Here is an 18,767-nt window from a genome sequence, read left to right on the forward strand (position 1 = left end):
AAGGAACCGGCAGAAGGCCCGTACGTGTAAACTAAACGCACCGCTCCGAGAGTTGAGCCCAAAGTTTTTTCGACACACTTTCTACCGCGGTCCTCGCGAGCGACTACTTCCGCGTTTCATTCGAGCCTTCAATGCCCCCCCCCCCCCGTCCCCCTTCTTGGCATCGACCCCTGGCTTTTTATTTTATCCATCTTTGTCCCCTTTCTTAACTTTGCTTTCACTTTATTCGCTTTTGTTCTGCGGGATATCCGGCCCACGAGACTCTACGACGCGCTCTAATAAATTTGCATACTTAATTTAGTGCTTCTCGCCCTCCATCTCTGCCTCTTCCCCTAGGAAAAATAATGTAGAGCTCGCATTACGTTACGAAAGTAGGCTAACTCTGCACTTAAGCGTTTTCGCGCGAGACACTCTGAGGTACACATACACGTTGCTGCTGTCTCGCTTCTTCCCATAAAGTAGGAAAGAAAAATGAAACGGGTCACTCATCCCCATGTACTTGTGCGGGGAACAGCGGGGAAAGCTAGGTCACTTTCCCTTTCATGTATCGCTCACTTTCCCCTCCTGTAGCGCGTTCTTTCTCAGATGTACGCATAGCAGCATATGGTCTTCCGCGTGCTTTGGGACGGAAGAAAAGGCGCCTTCCCCTATGTATGTTTTCTTTCTTCCCTCCATTTGTTAGTTACTCCCGCAGTCCCGGCTGTCTGATCGAGTGCGTTCCTTTTTCTCCATCTTCGACCTGATTCTCATGGACGCGACGGTACGCTTACTGGCTCACACAAACGAACACTACTGAGCTCCTCCCCCTCACCCCAATTCCACCTAGGAATATATAGAGGGGCAAAAGGGAGCTGCGCATCCTCTGAGGCCCTCTCTGGACTCCTCCTATCGGCATCACGCCCAAGACTACTTCCTTCTGCTGTTCATTCCCGCTAATCTCTCCTCTTGTTCGGCTTCTCAATCAACCAAATCCTCCTCACTTGTGACCCCGCCCCGATGAAGCGCGCGTGCCCTCTCCAAATCGCTTTTTTTTATTATTCTTAAACGCGCGCACACACACACTCAGCGTCGTTCGTTTCTTGATGTGGGTGCGCTCACGCGACGGACGAGGGAGCGGTGAACAGCGGTGGGCCGGGACGTTACGGGAAAATGAGCGGCCGGGCGCATCTCTCTCTCTCTCTCTCTCTCTCGCTCGCGCGCGCGGGTCTTCGCAGTTTGTTTCGAGAGATAAATGCGGTAGTCGCTTCCCCGTTCTAATTTCTCCCCCTCCTCCAGCTTCCCTGGGCCGTGGCCGACAGTGAAAGTTTAACGAGCAGCGGAGAGCACGCCGCCCTGCATAGTACACTGCTTCGAGAAAGTATAGATGGGAGGGTGCCTGGCACAGAGAACGAAGTCAGCCGAGAACGACGGAAGCGAAGAATAAAGGAAACCAATTATCCGAGAGAAAGTAATCTGACGCGGCGCTTTCAGCCGCCGACCATTGCTCGGAAGGGCGTTGTTCGCGCTGCGGCAGTTGGTTTCGCAGCGGTCGCCCCAGTTTCCAGCCGCCCTGCTCCTCATTGAATTATCTGCGCGCGCTGGCACCCCTGCTGGTCATGCCCAGTCTGGCAGTCACCGATCCGCCATTTTCCTGTCCTGGCCTTAAGAAGTCGAGCGTCTCAAGCTCGCTTATTATATACTCTTCCAGCGAGGGTGAGAAAACATCCCGTATTCCGCAGCCGCGGGAGTGTCCAAACCAACGCGTGACCGACATGCGTGTCTAAAACTTGTTCGTCATGTACCGTCGCACTCGCTTAATCATTGACTCTTCATGCTGCTTGCGGTAGATATGTCTGGATGATATGCGAGATAATGGCATTTAGTAAAGCAATGAAGGGGGCTAGTTGGTGAACGTTCATGGTTATATTGCGCTCAGTTTTACACAGACGATGTTAAGGAAGGACAGGACGTGGACGGACGTAGGCTTCCTCTACGCTACGTCCGTCCACGTCCTGTCCTTCCTTAACATCGTCTGTGTGAAACTGAGCGCAATATAACCATGAACCGTGAGATAATGGGCTCTGACGCAAAGTTCAACGTTGCAAATGAACCAAAGCACAGTCAGCGATCTGTTGCATTTCCCGGTCAAAGTGGTGACGCGAGATGGGGAGAACATGCAGTGAATGTCGACCAGAGGGCTATTTGAAGAAGTGGTGGTAAGTTATTGCCTTATTATTACGAAGGAGAAATACGGGCCTTTACTTAATTACTGGCGGTGCGCATCGATTCTTCATTTGGTCATTGTCTATATATGCCTGCCTCGTTAGCGGTTTGAAAGGACATGACAGCCGAAGGCTACAAAGCCTGAAACGAGACGCTCTTTAAGCCTGGGTTATAACCAAAGTCTGCAGGCCGCAGTTGCTAGATATCTGCGGAGTGCGTATGTGTGGTGCGTACAGGAAGTTCAGTATGCAGCCTTACTTTCAGTGGGGTACCGCAGCTTTTGTAGGGTTTACGCGTATTCCGCGTGCGCTGATATCTCATTGAGGACTTCATTGTGGAATACCAGCATGGCCGAAACTGGCGTCCTATTGATGACGCCTCCTCGCATATGTATTCGTCCTTGTTGAATCTCTTTCGGCGCACTCGCGATGACAACGTTATGAGGGAAAGCCTGCTCTCTACACCGCTCCACGGCGTTTCCGATTTTCCCCGCAATTGTGTCAAAAATAGAAACGCCTTCTATTCTTACACGTGATACCGCGCATCGGTTGACCTTGCTGCAACATCCCGTGAACGGATGTTGAGCGTCCCTTCGCGGTGCTTGAAACGCCGAGCCCCAAACGCGGCTTGTTGTGCCATTACCACAAGCCCGGATCCCGAATCTGCAAGATGCAGAATCTATCCTGCGAGCGCCACAATTCTCCCTTCACAAGTCAAGATGCTGCGCCTTCGTGCGGGAGAGGCCTCGGCGAAGCAGCGTGTTTAAACGTGTTCGCGTGTGCCCGACAGCCCGGCGCCGCACCTCCCTTGCCTGGAGGTCACCGCGCGCGCGAACTTTGAACCGGGTGGCCAGCGCGGTCGCTGGTTGGACCCCTCGGACGACCGTCGTGTGCTGACTTTGTATTGGGCCGGTTGAGTGACAATGGGCCTCGGGGATTATAAAAGCAGTGACACGCCGCTCGAAAACAGGATCCGCCGACCCCACCTGGAGAGAGGGTCGCTCCCGACTGGGGTGAGATGTGTCACGCGTTTTCGCCGGACGCCGTCGTGCGAGAACAGTCGCGTTTGTGTGAGCTCTCGGCCCCAGTGCCGATCCGTTCATGTCCTGTATGATAACCTGTATATAATGTATAAAGTCCCTTTTGTTATTCTCATCGACGCCAGGCTCGGAGTCTTCGCTACCAACGCTCTGTCACGAAACGGGTGACGAGCGCTACGGGACCACAAAGCCGTTATCGTGGTGCAGCGGTTGAAGTTCGTAACACTGGTGGCACCGGTTGGGTGTCGTAACACTGCTGGCACCGGTTGGATGTCGTAACACTGGATGGCAGCTACGGGATTGACCGGCATCAGCTACCTCGGCGCGGTGAGTGCCTGAAGTTTACCTCAAACACCAGACTTTCTCTGACACAGGTGATAGTAGCTTAGGGAAGGATTTGGTGTTGCATTGTGATAACCTTGTGTGTTTCAAGCCTAGTAAGAGTGTTTTGAAAACCAGGGGATGCTGAGGGGGTAAACAGGGCAGTGTGTGATATACTTGCATATGTCTTACTAGTAGTGTTATAGTAGCGTACGGCAGGTATATTCAAAAAGGGTAAACAGCAGGAGGACAGTGTGAACGATGGAGAAGTACAAGGTGAAGGAACTTCTCGAAATTTGTGAGGAGTTGGGCATTGAGTTGGGCTCAACCAAAAGAAAGAATGCGATCCTTGAGGTCATGAGGACTGGGGACGTAACGGCTGAGGAGGCCGCTGAGGCCTGGGCGGATATCAATGAACGACGGGAAAGGGAGGAAAGGAGAGAACAGGAACGTCGCGAAGAGGAGGAAAGGAGAGAACAGCAACAGGAGGAAAAGAGGGAGAAGGAACGTTGCATGGAGGAAAGGAGAGAGATTCGTGAGCACGAGCTTAAAATGAAAGAGTTGGAGACTCGAAATAGCTCGCCAGCGCCTAGTCTCACTTCTAACGTTCCAAGAATACGCGATCAACTTCCACCCTTTGTCGTCGGAGAGGATATGGCCAAATACCTCGTGAAATTTGAGCACGTGTGCGAACGGAATAGCATTGAGCGATCCCTCTGGGCACAGAATCTGTTAGCGTTGCTTCCTGGGGAGGCATCAGACGTAATAACTTGCTTATCGAAAGAGGCGTTTGAGAGCTACAGTGATGTGAAGGAAGCGCTACTGCGGAAGTACAAATTGTCGCCCGAAGCTTTCCGGCAGAGGTTCCGGTATGCAAAAAAGGGTAAGGAGTCGAATGTTGACTTCGCGTTTCGTCTAAAAGCCGACTTGGTGGAATGGCTGAAGGGCGAAGAGGTTTTCGACGACCGCGACAAAATTGTCGAATGCATCGCGTTGGAGCAGTTCTACCGTTGCATTGATGAGGATGTCCGGCTCTGGCTGCAAGATAGGCTAAAAGAGGTTAGGCTAAACAAGGCAGCAGAGTTAGCGGAAGAGTATTACACCCGCCGCAGCTTGCACAGCAAGGCAGTGCGCGTAGAAAAAGCTGATAGGAGAGATTGGTTTTCCGGGAAGCCCGACGAACGGAAGCAAATCACGCGTCGCGAGTTTCGGGACGACGAATCCCTTACCAAAGAAACTGTAAGGGAAGGACAGAATGCATCTCAGAATGATGACAATGGTCCGAAACAGCGAAACGAAATGACGCGTGCTTTTGAAAAACGGAAACCGTTAACCTGCTACAATTGCAAAAAGCAAGGGCACATCGCTGCAAGCTGCCCAGAGAGAATTGCTTTTGCAACGATACAGGAAACTCACAAGAACATACGTCTATTGGAGCCCTATGTGCAGGAAATTAAGGTAAACGGCAAGAAGTGCCGAGCACTGCGGGACTCTGCAGCAACTATGGACGTTGTTCACCCGTCTTTCGTCTCCTCGAGTGATTTTACGGGAGAGTGCGTTAGGATACGGCAAGTGGCCGAGAAGGAGAGTGTCTGTTTACCGATCGCAACGGTTAGCATTGAAGGAGAATTTGGGAAACTTAACGCCGAAGCCGCTGTGTCAGCCGCCCTCCCGGAGCAATTTTCCTACCTCTTCTCAAATAGCTCGGAGCAGCTGCTGAGGGATCAGGGCAAATCATTCTTTGCCGACGTGGCGTACATGGCCCCCACGCGATCCAAAGCGCGCCCGCTGTCGAGGGAACTTGACTTAGCGTCGGTGAGCGAAAGGCGGTGCGGCACACGGACCGATCACGGTAACTGGAGTGGCGAGCAGTCACGGGAGAGGCAGAGCTCGGAGGCTGGCCTAGACGAGCGGGTCCTGGAAGTGAGTGGGAGTGACGCGTGCAGTGCTAGCCGCGATATAGACTCGACGCCGCAATTAGGCGACGCGGGCTCCACACTCGCTCCGGTTTCCGCCAGCCGGCAGGAGCAGGCTGCAGTTGAAAGAAAAAGTCTGATTCGCGAGCAACAGGAAGATTGTTCATTAGCCGATCTGAGGAAGAGCGTCAAACGGGGAGTGGAAAAAAAGGGGGATTCATTTGGCAAGGAATCTGGCTTATTGTACCGCCGCTACACGGATAAGCAGGGTCGCAAATATAAGCAGCTTCGGATTCCGCGAAAATATCGCCGGGAAAAATGAATGACCTCATTTGCTTCCTCAGAAGTATGTTTTCGGTCCAAGCGATTTCAAGGGGACCATTCTATTTGTCATTATTATTGATGATTAATAATTGTTTCTATTTTGGTGTGTTGTTGATTTGAAAACTGATTGTTTGAGCCTTGTGTGCTAGATCGTACACCTGCCTCTTGTTGCAGCGGGGGCAAAAGGGGATAGCGATTAATTAGGTTGATTTGAATTATGGCTTTGTCTGGTGTTTGACGGGAGACAGAGGGCACTTGTTCGTGTTGGGTGTTGCCTTTTGCCGGTCAGTTTTGCAAGCTGCAGAACGACCAAGCGGGACCAGTGGCGAGAAGCAAGGTCTTAGGAACGACCCGAGCGGAGCTGGTCAAGGTGCCTTGGCGACGACGTGGTGAGCAGAGCTCCTGTCCTGGCGAGTCGGACCTGGGCACGTGAAGTTACCTGGCGTCCCGACATTGGACGTGAACTTGGACGAGCCTGACGAACGTGCGCGCCTGGCATCCGAGCCACGTGGAGGCAGCTCGTCTTCCCGGCGCCTTATCTGAGGGCGGGGATGCTGTTGTGCCATTACCACAAGCCCGGATCCCGAATCTGCAAGATGCAGAATCTATCCTGCGAGCGCCACAATTCTCCCTTCACAAGTCAAGATGCTGCGCCTTCGTGCGGGAGAGGCCTCGGCGAAGCAGCGTGTTTAAACGTGTTCGCGTGTGCCCGACAGCCCGGCGCCGCACCTCCCTTGCCTGGAGGTCACCGCGCGCGCGAACTTTGAACCGGGTGGCCAGCGCGGTCGCTGGTTGGACCCCTCGGACGACCGTCGTGTGCTGACTTTGTATTGGGCCGGTTGAGTGACAATGGGCCTCGGGGATTATAAAAGCAGTGACACGCCGCTCGAAAACAGGATCCGCCGACCCCACCTGGAGAGAGGGTCGCTCCCGACTGGGGTGAGATGTGTCACGCGTTTTCGCCGGACGCCGTCGTGCGAGAACAGTCGCGTTTGTGTGAGCTCTCGGCCCCAGTGCCGATCCGTTCATGTCCTGTATGATAACCTGTATATAATGTATAAAGTCCCTTTTGTTATTCTCATCGACGCCAGGCTCGGAGTCTTCGCTACCAACGCTCTGTCACGAAACGGGTGACGAGCGCTACGGGACCACAAAGCCGTTATCGTGGTGCAGCGGTTGAAGTTCGTAACACTGGTGGCACCGGTTGGGTGTCGTAACACTGCTGGCACCGGTTGGATGTCGTAACAGGCTCTACGATTCCCTACTCTCTCTCACGCGGTGCAGCGCGTCGCTCAGGTTACGTGCGATGCGTTTACATGCTACATACAGAGCACCGGCTGCGTCTTTCCTCTGACAGGAGCGGAGCCTTTTTTTTCCCGCTTTTTCACCCTTTATACTACATCTCGCGCGCAACCTTGCGTTCATAGTCCCCAAATTTTTTCTTTCCCCTTCTATTTCGTCCCCGAATTTAGTCCTTTTAGAAGTTTTCTGTACCCCAACCCGTCACGCAGTCTACCCATTTTCGAATAGTGTGACCTTGTCCCATTTCTCTCCCCCCCTCTCCCCCTTCTTCCCGAGATGTGCGTGAATCGGTTGCACGTCTCGTTCAATTCTCGTTTGCCTCGTCGTTATTATTATTTGGCCCGGCTTTCCGGCCAGCAAAAAAAAAAAGAAAAAAATCGGGACTGGCTTCAGCCTAAATCCAAGGTTATGCACTCGCTCGAAAACCGTTCTCTCGGTCGTACAACTAATCTCTGTGTCTGTTGCGAGCGGTGCTGTTGTAACCTCGGGTGTTCAAGGTTCTCTTTTTCCTGAAAAATGGGATCCTACCGACCGGACGTTTTCGCCCCATTCTTATTTATTTTTTTGTTCACCCGAAAGAAGGGTCGAGTATAGAGAAAGGTCGAACGGGCTGCGTTTCGCGGAAAAAAGTTGGGAATAAAAGAGGAAACTGAAAGCGGTTGTGGTGCATCAAGGTCGGCGGCGTAGCGTGGAGACGAAGAAAGGTTATGTCGAGTGGGAACTTCGGAAAATAGCGTGCTGTTGCATTAAATGTTGTTTTTTCTTTACACGCGTCTCTTTTTTGGTGCTGCCACGGAGCAAATACGTGAAAAACGAGTCGCAGCTGTTTCAGGCCGGCCCGGTGCGGTGTATAGCAGGGATCGGAACAACCGGCGCTTTCTTCAAGGTTATATTTCTCGCGGAACACATGTTTTAAGTAAGCACGGCACTTCTAATTTAGCGGATCGCTATGTAGGTCGCAGAAACTACTGCAGATTGAAACTTTAAATTTCAGGTTTGAGGCTCTTTGCCTGTAGGCTTCGCGGATTTTTTAAATATTTTTTTTCCCCAGACAAGTGTCCCGTACACTGTTGTGGTCGACTTCTGCAGACGCTGCGCGCCCGGCATCTCATTCCTCCTCCTTGTTCCGTTTTCAAACAGCGACCGCACTCTCCCCTCCCATAAATACCGTTTAAGTACTCCCCTCCCAACGGAGAGTTCGGCTCGCTATATACCCTATACGCGTACAACAGTACACGCGAATGGAGCCATTCATCTCTACGCGGCTTGTTGTTCCAAGGCGCCATCAATCAGCCCCGAGGCGTGCTAAAACAAGCCGTGCAGCGCCCCGGGCCAGCGCGGTAGCTCCGCTATCAGCAGCAGTGTACATACGCCTGGCCGCGGTGTTGAACAGCTGGTTCACTCGAGCCGAACAATCCTTCGCCCTTGGCACCGTGCAGGGCCTGTGCGCTTGCAAGTGCGGACCAAGCTGCTGTGCGCTCCCCTTCGTGCGCGCCGTGCACCGGGTTGCGACTCCGCCCCCCCCCCCCCTCGGCTCATTGTGCTTTCGTTCACGATGCACGCGACTGTGTTCGCTTCTTTGCTGTCGTTTTCTTTTCCTATTTTTCTTCATTAGCGTCTGCGCAGGCTGTTGTACACTCGCTTCCCGGGCGTTGACGGCAAATGGGTCTCGAAAAGTCCCGTTTACGCACGTTCTCGTTAGCCCGCGGTGCAAATAAACGTCGGATATCTGGCTGACAGAGTCAAGATGGCTCGGCTTCCTCTTTTCTATTCCCTTTCCTTCTCCTCCGTCGTTGGATGTTTCCTTTTTCGCAAGACTGGCTCAGTGTGCTGGGAATGGAATTTGCCTTGGGATGATGCGTCGTTCTCCCTCGCGATTCAACGCGAGGAGTTCGCTTCTCAGTGAGCCCGCGCAGGCATTGCCTAAAAATGCCTAGCGAGTAAGCTGTGCCCTATTCTCTTTGTAAATCTGGGGTTCCCTTCTTTGGTGCCTCTCACAGGCCTTGGTACGTTAAGTTTCATAGGTTGTTGCTGCTTGCGCTGTTTTATTATATATATATAAAAAAAAATGTCGCGGTCTCTCTTGCGCCTCGCCCGCACTCTCATTGCGGACATACTTGCTGAAGAGCCGATTGTCCGTCGTCGTCATCATCATAATCATCATCGTCGCACCATCATCATAATCGTACCATCATCATAATGGCATAATCGCATCATCATCATTATCCGCATCATCATCAGCAGCCGCTTCCTATTTTATGTTCACTGCCGGACGAAGGTCTCTCCCTGCGATCTCCAATTACCCATGTCCTGCGCTAACCGATTCCAACTAGCACCAGCGAATTTCCTCATTTCATCGCACCACCTAGTCTTCTGCCGTCCTCTACTGCGTTTCCTCTCTCTTGGTATCCATTCTGTAACTCTAGTGGTCCAACTGTTATCTAACCTGCGCATTACACGACCTGCCCAGCGCCGTTTTTTTTCTCTTAGTGTGAATTAGAATATTAGAATATGATCATATCAATTATGATCATAATGTCCACTGCAGGCGGGGGGCCTCTCCCAGCGATCTTCAGCTACCCATGTCTCGCGTCAGCTGTGACACCCTCTGGTGCCTGCAAGTTTCCCAACTTCATCACACCGCTTAGAGGCCTGGCAGCCTTGACCGCGCGACCCTTCTCTCGGCACCCATGCTTTAACTCAAATAGATCACCGGTTATCCGCCGTTCGCATTACGTGGTCTACTCAAGCTCCCTTTCTTACTCACTATCTCAACTAGAATAGTGACTAGACCCCTTTGGGCTTTAATTTACAGCGCTGTATCCCTGTGGATCAGTTTGGTGGGGGCAGCCCGCTCCACATCAACCTTTTCTTCCGCTGTAGTACATTTCGGCGGTGCAGTCTCCTTAAGGAGATGGCATCCTCACTTTTCAACTAGTGCCGGACTTCAATGCGCCCAATAGAGCGAGAGCGTGTGGCGTACGCGGCGCTTGTTCAGCGCACTGTCGATGCCAAGTCAGCCAAGTCAAGATGACTTCTTAGTCGCAATACGCTGTCCAACGCGTGGACGGACCCGTTCCGGGAAAGTAAGCAACGCCAACACAGCAGGGTTATAATTTCGTTTTACTGGAGCTGATTCATATTCGAAACAGCACACAAAACAAAACTCGAAAGACAGCACGTTGTCTAGCCTTTGTTCCATGTCATATATTGCGCGCGCTGCTTCATTCAAAGCTGAACCCCGAGTTATGAAGCAGAGGCACACTCATCGTTTACGCGTCTGTGAACGCGTTTCATACTCTTGATCCTGATAATGCGCTAGTGGCAACTGTTACAAACGTTGGCGGTGACATTGCCTTGGCCACACTGCGCCATGACGAAAAATGGCGGACACCGCGAAGAGTAAAATCATGTCAGTAAATGATCGGGTTGACGTCACATTCATCAGGAAGGGTCCTGTAAACAAAGTGAATTACTGTCTTCGAAACTAAAATTTGGTACATTTCGGTCTGGTTGGGAATCGAACCCCGGCCTCCGGGGTGCGATACGAGCACGCTTCCCTCAGGGAGCCTACTTGCGTGTAGGCTCCGTAGCTGCCCTGATGCCATGGCTGCTCCACGGTTCTGGCTTACTAAGGGTGTCCCTAAGTGCGTGCCTGATTGCACACGTCACGTGGTCACAGAGACGCGCTCGTGCCATTGCTCGCTCGTTCGTCGTTGTCGTCTTCCACCGCTGGCTCCGATGCCGCTCGTCACGCCAGCGTTCGCGTCCTGCCCCTCCCTCTGCGAAGGCGCTGACGGCACTGGCCCTAAGTACCACCAGGTGCGGCGATTTCGGTTAGCTCTGTTGTGCGCTCCGATGGACAGTTTCCAAAATTCTTCATAGACGTAACTTAATCGTGACGGAAAGTGTGCCAAGTGTGCAAGCAGGCTTTCGCCTTAACGTTTTACAAACGTGTAGCACTCGCTTACTTTTATTGAGGGGACGGGGGGAGGAGGGACGAGTTGTTACTCCCCTCGCGCGACGCGGGAAGCCAGTGGTGGTCCGGCTCGACAGCACGGCACATCACTCGACGTCGCCGGGAAAGACCGCTTCTCCGTTTGGCAGGCCGGGGCGTGCTCTTTCTTGAGCGCCGCCGCGCAAGCAGCCGCCGGGGCGATAAGTCGAGAAGCGGGTCAAGGACGGTGCCGCTAGCGCCTCCCCCCCTTTTTCCTCTCCCCACTTCCCCCATATGCGGGGGATGAAAGAGCAGCCACCCAAAAGACAAAAGCGCGAAGCAGCCAGCGCCAGCGCGCCGCTTAGGACGGGTCCTCTACTACGGCCACCCGACCAAAACAGCCAAAACATGCCGCCTCGCTCGCTCGCTCGCTCGCTCTTGCCACGGTCCCCCCGTCCTGCAAGGAAGGAGCCTCTTCACGGGCTACCATACGTGTGTGCGTTGCGCGCGCCGCTTCGTTTCGTGGCGGTGGCGGCGGCCGCATCTGCGGTTTGCCGACCTCGTTTCCTCTTTCTGTTGGTCGTACCGCCGCCTCCCGGTCTGGTGCTCACCCCTCATCTTCCGCTGTGTCGCATCCGTCCTTCCTCGCGCGCCGAAGACAGCGGAGAGAGCTTGCGCCGGCCCTGCCACTCTGCCGTTCAGCGCAGGGACTCGGCAGTCCCACTGACCCAGACGGCCGGAGTGGCACTTTATAAATATACAGAGTACACCAAACGAGACAGAAATACGCAGAGATATGGAGACATGGAAGCGGTCAAACAAGCGGTATCTCAGAGGACTGGTGTTTGTCTCATCAGATTTGACTGAATTATTTATTACGGATTAGAAGTGTTGTCTTGTAAGCACACGATGTTGCCAGTTTCTCCAGAACGCCGAATTTTTCAGGGAGTGAACGATGATGATGATTGCAACTGCATTGTCCGTCGCAAACCCGACGGACAATGGCGGCTTTGCTCGCACCGCGTCGGACAGAGTGCACGCGCAGCTATATTACGCGCCAGAAACTTGCTTCGGACCAAAGCCAAATTAAGGTGACGGTTTTAGTTTGCATGAGAGTGTGTACGTGCTGGAAAAACAGGTTCACGGCAAAAAGTAACAGCCAAATAAACAGACCGCGAAGTTACCCACATGTTGAGAAAAGGCAAAACGTATGCATTCAAGAAAGTAAATAACCACTTCTAAATGAGCCGAATTGCCAATCGGGACGCCTGCACACACACGCACACAAAATCAGATTTCAGTGTGCCCTTATTATCTATGAATTCGTAAGATTTCTGAATGCGGGGGTGAGAGCTTCCAAGCTACGAATTGAAGAAACTGAATCATACACTAAGCTCAGTGAGTCTAATATGTGCCGTGATCAAGGAGTTCGTTTGTCGTAATAGTTCTGCGGAAACCCGCAAGGTTTCCTTTGGGTTTTCCTTTGTAGCAATTGCTACGATTGGGGTGGATGTCTCATCTTCCCTTCATTAAGAAGTTCGTTCGAACATCTCGGCGCACTTACGGCAGAATTAGCGCCTGGCGGGAAACCCACTGTAGCGGTTTGGTAGCGATAACACTTCCGCCATTTCACGAAAACACTTAAAAAAAATAATTCATCACACTACGCAACTACGTATTTTCGCTGGCAGCTTTTTTCCTAAGATAAATGAGCTCTGCATGCATTATTAAAGTGTCCGAATGCAAAACTTGTGCCACCCTGTTCAGCCGTCGTGCGCGTCTTGTTTGAAGCCTCATTATATAGTAGTCTTCGAGTATGCGGGTTTGGCGAAAAATTAGGGAAAAAATTGGGAAGCTCGTTAACGCTCATCTTTAGTTGCCGCGCTGGTGCAGCAGGTGTATACAGCAGCAGCGCGCACTGCTGCGCACGAGGTCGCGGGTACGGTTCCCGACCGCATTCCAAACGGCGTATCATTCCGGGAACACATATTTAGACATATATTTAGATGTACCTTAGACATCGTAGAACGCATATATCGGGAAAGGGGAGGAAGGGAGCACGTGTGCCCTCTCCCTGGCCATGATGCGTGGACGAGCTTGGTATGCCACTGGACAACCAGACGCGATGCCCTCACCCAAGGAATTCAAGTCTGTTCGGTCGCAGCGCAGCGGGTGGCGTGGCTAACACTCCCAATTTTTGTTGAGACGAGCGAGCGTTGCAGCGTCGTCACGCCCTATCCAGAGCCTGTAAAAACATTTCCGGTGCCCGACTGTGTGTGTGTATGCCATATGGACTGTGTGCCATATGGATACCCGACGAAGGACATATGTCCTTCGTCGGCATCCATCTGTCCGCTTGACGTTAAGTGATGGGCGCCAAACTTCCCTCCTGTTCGCCGCTGGAATGCGTGTCTCGGGGCGGAAAATCGCGTGCACGCACTTGGCATATGTCCGCAGTCACGGACACTCCTTTCGTACATCTCTTCGCGTGATATCCAACATGGCTACTTGCAGTTCAGGCGAGTTCAGCGCCTTAACCGTTCTATGCAGGTCAGCCTGTTTCTTTTCCGTTTTCCCCCGCCAGTATTGCCCCCCCTTCCCCCCCACACCCCGAACTTTAGAAGCAGCGCTTTGAGAAACGAGATATCGCTCAGCGCGCACAGAGCGGCACGCGACAAGGGTTCTGCCCGAGCACTTCCGCCACCTGAGTCTCAATCGCGATGTGGTATAGTGTCCGGGGGCATGTTCGATACCGCTCATCATTCTAAACGATGTGGGAAGTGATAACATTATCAGTATAGGATGTGCGAATATTCGAAATTCCTAATACGAATCTAATAATGTATCCTGCTCGATTCGTGCTCACTTCGAGAATTCACCGCTGTAATTTGTCGAATATTCGTTTCTTTCGAGTGTAGTGGATAACCATTAGCGCTTACTGGAGTTTCGAGGGAGAAGGAACGACAGAAGCGAGAACTGTTCCAAATGATTGTTTCAGGAGAGCAACGTTTGCTTCGCATAGACACCAGTTACATAGGCGAACGCACGGGGCAGACAACTTACCTCACTTATGTCCATTCATTCAACAAGAATGGCTCGCGTTTGTGTAGCCTGTATAATACGAATTTGTGGTCTGGACTTATTATCTGACCTGTCTCACCATGTTTGCATCCGTTTAAAATGATGTGTGCCGCCGTATGTAGTATCATGCATCTTCTTTAGCGGACACAAAACTGTGCGTACGTGTGGTGACGCGCTGTTCCCTTGTACATCACTATCTTTTTCATGTATAAGAACTGCTTTGCACTTACTTCGAGGTTTTAATTTCGAACTCCTTAGTTGCTCGGGGGTTCAAGTGCGACTGCTATTACATACATGCAAGATAATGTAGGTAAGATCCATTTCTGAGGACAGTGTCTTTCGTGGGTTGTTCCCGAAGAGAGGTGAAGCGTAACGAGAAAGTGCTGCTGCTGCTGCTGATGGTGATAACGACGATGGACCATGCTATTCCGAGCTTCGCTGCTGCTGATGATGATAATGACGTTTGTGATAATGATTGTGATGGCGATGTGATTGTAGTGATGATGTTGCTAAGTTGATAACCGATGAGAAAAATTTGTGAGGTGATTCAACCTCTACTTGACGTCGATAAAACGTTGTCGCTCCAGCGCTGCTCTCACAATAAATCATAGGGTTCGTGCGCCCCATCGTGATCCCCTACTCGCCCAGGCCGGAAGGCAGTCTATGGTCGAGTTCAACTACGTGTTAACGTTACCTTCCAACATTTCTTTATTTTTGAACCGAATTGACTCCGCGAAAACTTCATCTTTTACTTTGTTTAGAAATGACAAAATATTCGATTTCGAGAGTCGAAGGTTGTATTCCTTGAACATTCGTATTCAACTTGTAAATTTTGCTATTCGAACTCTCTTACATGTTGGTCTCGTGCGAACAAGCCCCACATTACACACGGAAGCCGTCCGCCGTTCGTGCGTATAGCGTGTCGGACATAACCCAAGTAAATTTCTCGGCACTTTCTCACGCCAGCTCTCTCAAACGACTTCCTCGATGCGAGCGCTTGCAACTTGTAACCCGCTTTCGGGCGTGCTTCAAAAGGGACACATTTACGGGTCACACACGCACACACACCCGAGTCACTATCGGCAAAAGAAAAAAGAAAGATCACGCTTCCGGTGTGCGGTGGAGTGTCACACCGTCGTTATTGATGGAAGCTCTGGAAAGCGCACGTGTTCGACAGACAGGTCGCAGTAAAGACAAGAGACTAGGATAAAAAAAAAATTCTGACAAAAAGCTCGCGTTTTTCGTTGGAAAGTGAGACGTACGTTCCGAGTGGAGGGTAAACACGGAAGGACGGCTGGTGCTGCCCACCACGGACCGAAAGGTTTGGTCTCCCATGAAGAGAGGAGCGGGTGACGGTTATGGAACACCGACGGCAGACGAGCGGCCCGGGCACATGTTCGTTGGCATCGCGGCGCGTCGTCTGCTAGCTCCTCATCTCCGTTTCTTTTTTAAACGCGGCCGTCTCGTCTGTTTTCTCTGAGCATTGGCAGCAGACGAGCTTGTTTATGTTTCACTTGTGCCGCTTCATGGCGCCTTCCCACGTCTCATTTCGAGCGAGCGGTGGCTTTCGCAATATTCTTTTTTTTCTTTTTCTTCGGATGTTTCCTACGTTGCACGGGTCGGGGTTGTCGACCTCCGCTAGCTGCCAGGCGACGGTGGTCGCATCGATCACAACTTAATATCCTTTGGTTTCTTCGCGAGGGCAGAGAAACACACTTGTGGCTGGAGAGTACAAAACACACACTCTTTAAGCTTCTATTGCGTCTCGCGCCACGGCGTCCCGGCTATAACAAACAGGCTTAGGTAAAAATAGTTCGGGTGTATTTCAAGTAATCTTATTATTGCCTGCTACGCCTAGTTTTTTTTTTTTTCAATAAATGAATTCCTTCCTTCTTCACTCCACTGGAGATCATTCAAGTCTGCAACAGATGCATCACATAAGTTCGTTTAGGCGAGTTCGTGCCTTGAACCGATTCAAAGTGTCACTCAGAATGGCGTTCTTGATGCGCGTAAATGCTTAGACCTGCTGCCCCTAACTTTCCCACTGTCGGCATACTACCGGTGCAGTACATTTTCCGAAACTTAGGGTGAGGCGGCTCCTGGCATTCGATGGCGTGATGTCTTGGTTGAAGGGCTTGATTCAAAACCCCGAGTTCCATACAGCCAATGTACAATCCGTTATGAGGAAGTTTGGAATCCGTATTCCGCGCTAGGCTGGTGACCACTGCAGCACAACGCTGTGATGCAGTTTGCAGGCGCCTGCATAGCCGCCTGATGTCCATTACGAGCTGTTCCTGCATGCCTGGCGAGTTCAGTAACTGCAGGGCCGCTCCGAGTCAGTGAAGATGACCCAAGACTCGGCTCTCTGGTCGACGATGTAAATCAAAGCGACTCGCAGTGCAGCTAGTTCAGTGGCTGTAGTCGAAGTGAGGCGGCAGAGAGTGGCAGAGATAGTAACACTCGCAGACGGGATCCACACACCAATGACAGATGATGTAGGCCTAACGGAGCCGTCAGTGTAAATATGACGCTGAATCCTGTAGCTGGTGTTGAAATGCTGTAGAGCAACATATGTCAGCGCTGCGCCAAGAGTATTTCTCTTGCTCTTGAAACCAGGCAAGAAAGTGACAATGGACCACTAGAGAATTATCCACGGTGGTTCCGTCGGCGTAGAAGGGCTTTGTTAGTTCACCGGGAGCAAGCTCCGTATCACAGGACCGCTATCTGAAGCAAACGGATGAACCGGCACTCTGGCGGCGAAACGCATGTGTACTTGAAGGAATTCCTGCTTCGGATGCACTGAAATCGATAGGCGTCTGCTTTCTGCAAGGATTCCTACACTCGATGCGTTTTGCGCTACGCCGAGGCACAGCATCAGGGCTTTTGCTTGCGCACACCTGAATCCTTTCATGTTGGTTTGAGAAGGGCCCTGTAGCACAGGAAGGCTGTATCAAAACCAACAGAGGGGCTTATCCATTGTCCGACTCTGATGGTCCTCATCCCGACGCCACTCGAATGGAAACTTCACAAATGATTAGCAGCGGACAATGGGCGAACTCGATCCTCCTTTCTTTAACACGCAGCCGGCTCTCAGTACTGATTGGATGACACGAGCCCTAGCCTTCGCTGCGCTGCAAGGAGCTGGTGAGGCACGTCTCGAAAACTGGAGTGTTTGCAGGCGTGAATAAGCGTGCCTTACTCGCATGGCTACGGTATCCTGGTACCTGATCCCTTTAGCGGCTCTTGTGTGACCCTGTGGCAGTCGTAGCGGATGTATTTTAGAATGCGGCGAAATGTGTTCGCGTCCACGTCGAATGGTTTCCTTATTTTTTCTCTCGATGAGATAAGAGTATGGAAATCAGCTCGCCGCACTGACCACTTCCACTTTCTCTATCCTGCATGTCGATGCGTGTTCAAAGCTCCAGACTTCGTTTTTATTTTCTGTTTGGGCAGTACCATGTTTTTTCTTCTTCGTTCCTGTAACGGCGTTATTTCTGACTATTGTTATTGATGCTGATGATGATTTTCCTTAATGATGGAATTACTGCTGCTCCTCATTTCTCTTGAGATTTGGTTATGTGCTCAGTCGCCGAGTTTTGTTTCTTTCCTTTTTTTCTTGCTATTTATTCGTCTTTCTTGCGCAACTGCCGATAGTAATCAGTAAAATCGACCCGCCGGCTGGTTTGGTGGGCATTAGGGCTTGAAAACAAAATCTACATCGTATTATAACGCGAAAACAAAATCTACATTTCCTTTCACTTTTAAGCCGTCAGCCTGAACTGAACTGTTAACAAATTCTAAACAGCAGCACACGTAGCTGTTCCGGTGTGCATACTTTGCCGGCTAAGAAGTCTTCCTTGGTTGTCGCACTCTCACATTCATGCCGCTGTGTGCATACGTTAAGGAGCGGTAGGTTGCTACTGCTGAAACGACACGCATTGATTTCGCCTTTGCTAGGGATGTCCACATCTCCGATGATACCAGCAGCAGTAGTAGAGCCTTTTTTGGTAGGGTGGTAGGGTATACATATAGGTAGGAAGAACAAAATCTCAAACTACATGTGACGTATTTAGCGCGTACGCCCGGCTGAGAATGCATGTCGGTCCCCCTAGCGCAGCAGCGCTGGTTTAGCGCGCTGCGAGATGAGCGCATCGGCGTCGCACTGAATGTGCACCCGAAATAGGTTTCTGGTTGTTACTAATTCGTCTCGCTTTCTACACCTTCCGGTTACCATGAGCAACACGCGCCGCTACCGCGATTGCCTCGCGAAAAGTGACCCGCCAACTTTTCTCTGAAAACTGTACTGTGTTCTGTGTTCTTGTCGCGGAAACTGCCGTACCGTGTCGCCAGAACACGCGAGTCCGCGCGTTCAGTACTGGTGTAGCTATACCGCAAGCGGGTTTCACTGCGCGACAATTTTGTCGTGTGGCAGAACTTGTTTTTCAAGAGAGGCGCAAACTGGTCGGAAATGGAGGAGCTGGTGATATGCGTGGAAGCTGTGTGTGTGCTTTATGCGTGTACTTGAAGGCGCAAATGTAAAGACACTCTTTTTATCGTACGCATCGTATGCGTTGCGCTCGCAATACGATACGTTTATGGCTCGTCACTTCATCACTGCCGACACTCACGCAAGTTTTATTTTAGT

General features: G+C 51.5%; 1 protein-coding gene across 4 annotated transcripts in view; it reads left to right on the top strand.

Moving 5' to 3' along the window:
• Positions 1–18,767, top strand: part of E23 (Early gene at 23) — a 219,741-nt gene that overhangs the window by 166,107 nt on the left and 34,867 nt on the right. The window lies entirely within an intron of this gene.

This window comes from Dermacentor albipictus, chromosome 2 (genome assembly GCF_038994185.2).
Source record: "Dermacentor albipictus isolate Rhodes 1998 colony chromosome 2, USDA_Dalb.pri_finalv2, whole genome shotgun sequence".
Lineage (NCBI taxonomy): Eukaryota > Metazoa > Arthropoda > Arachnida > Ixodida > Ixodidae > Dermacentor > Dermacentor albipictus.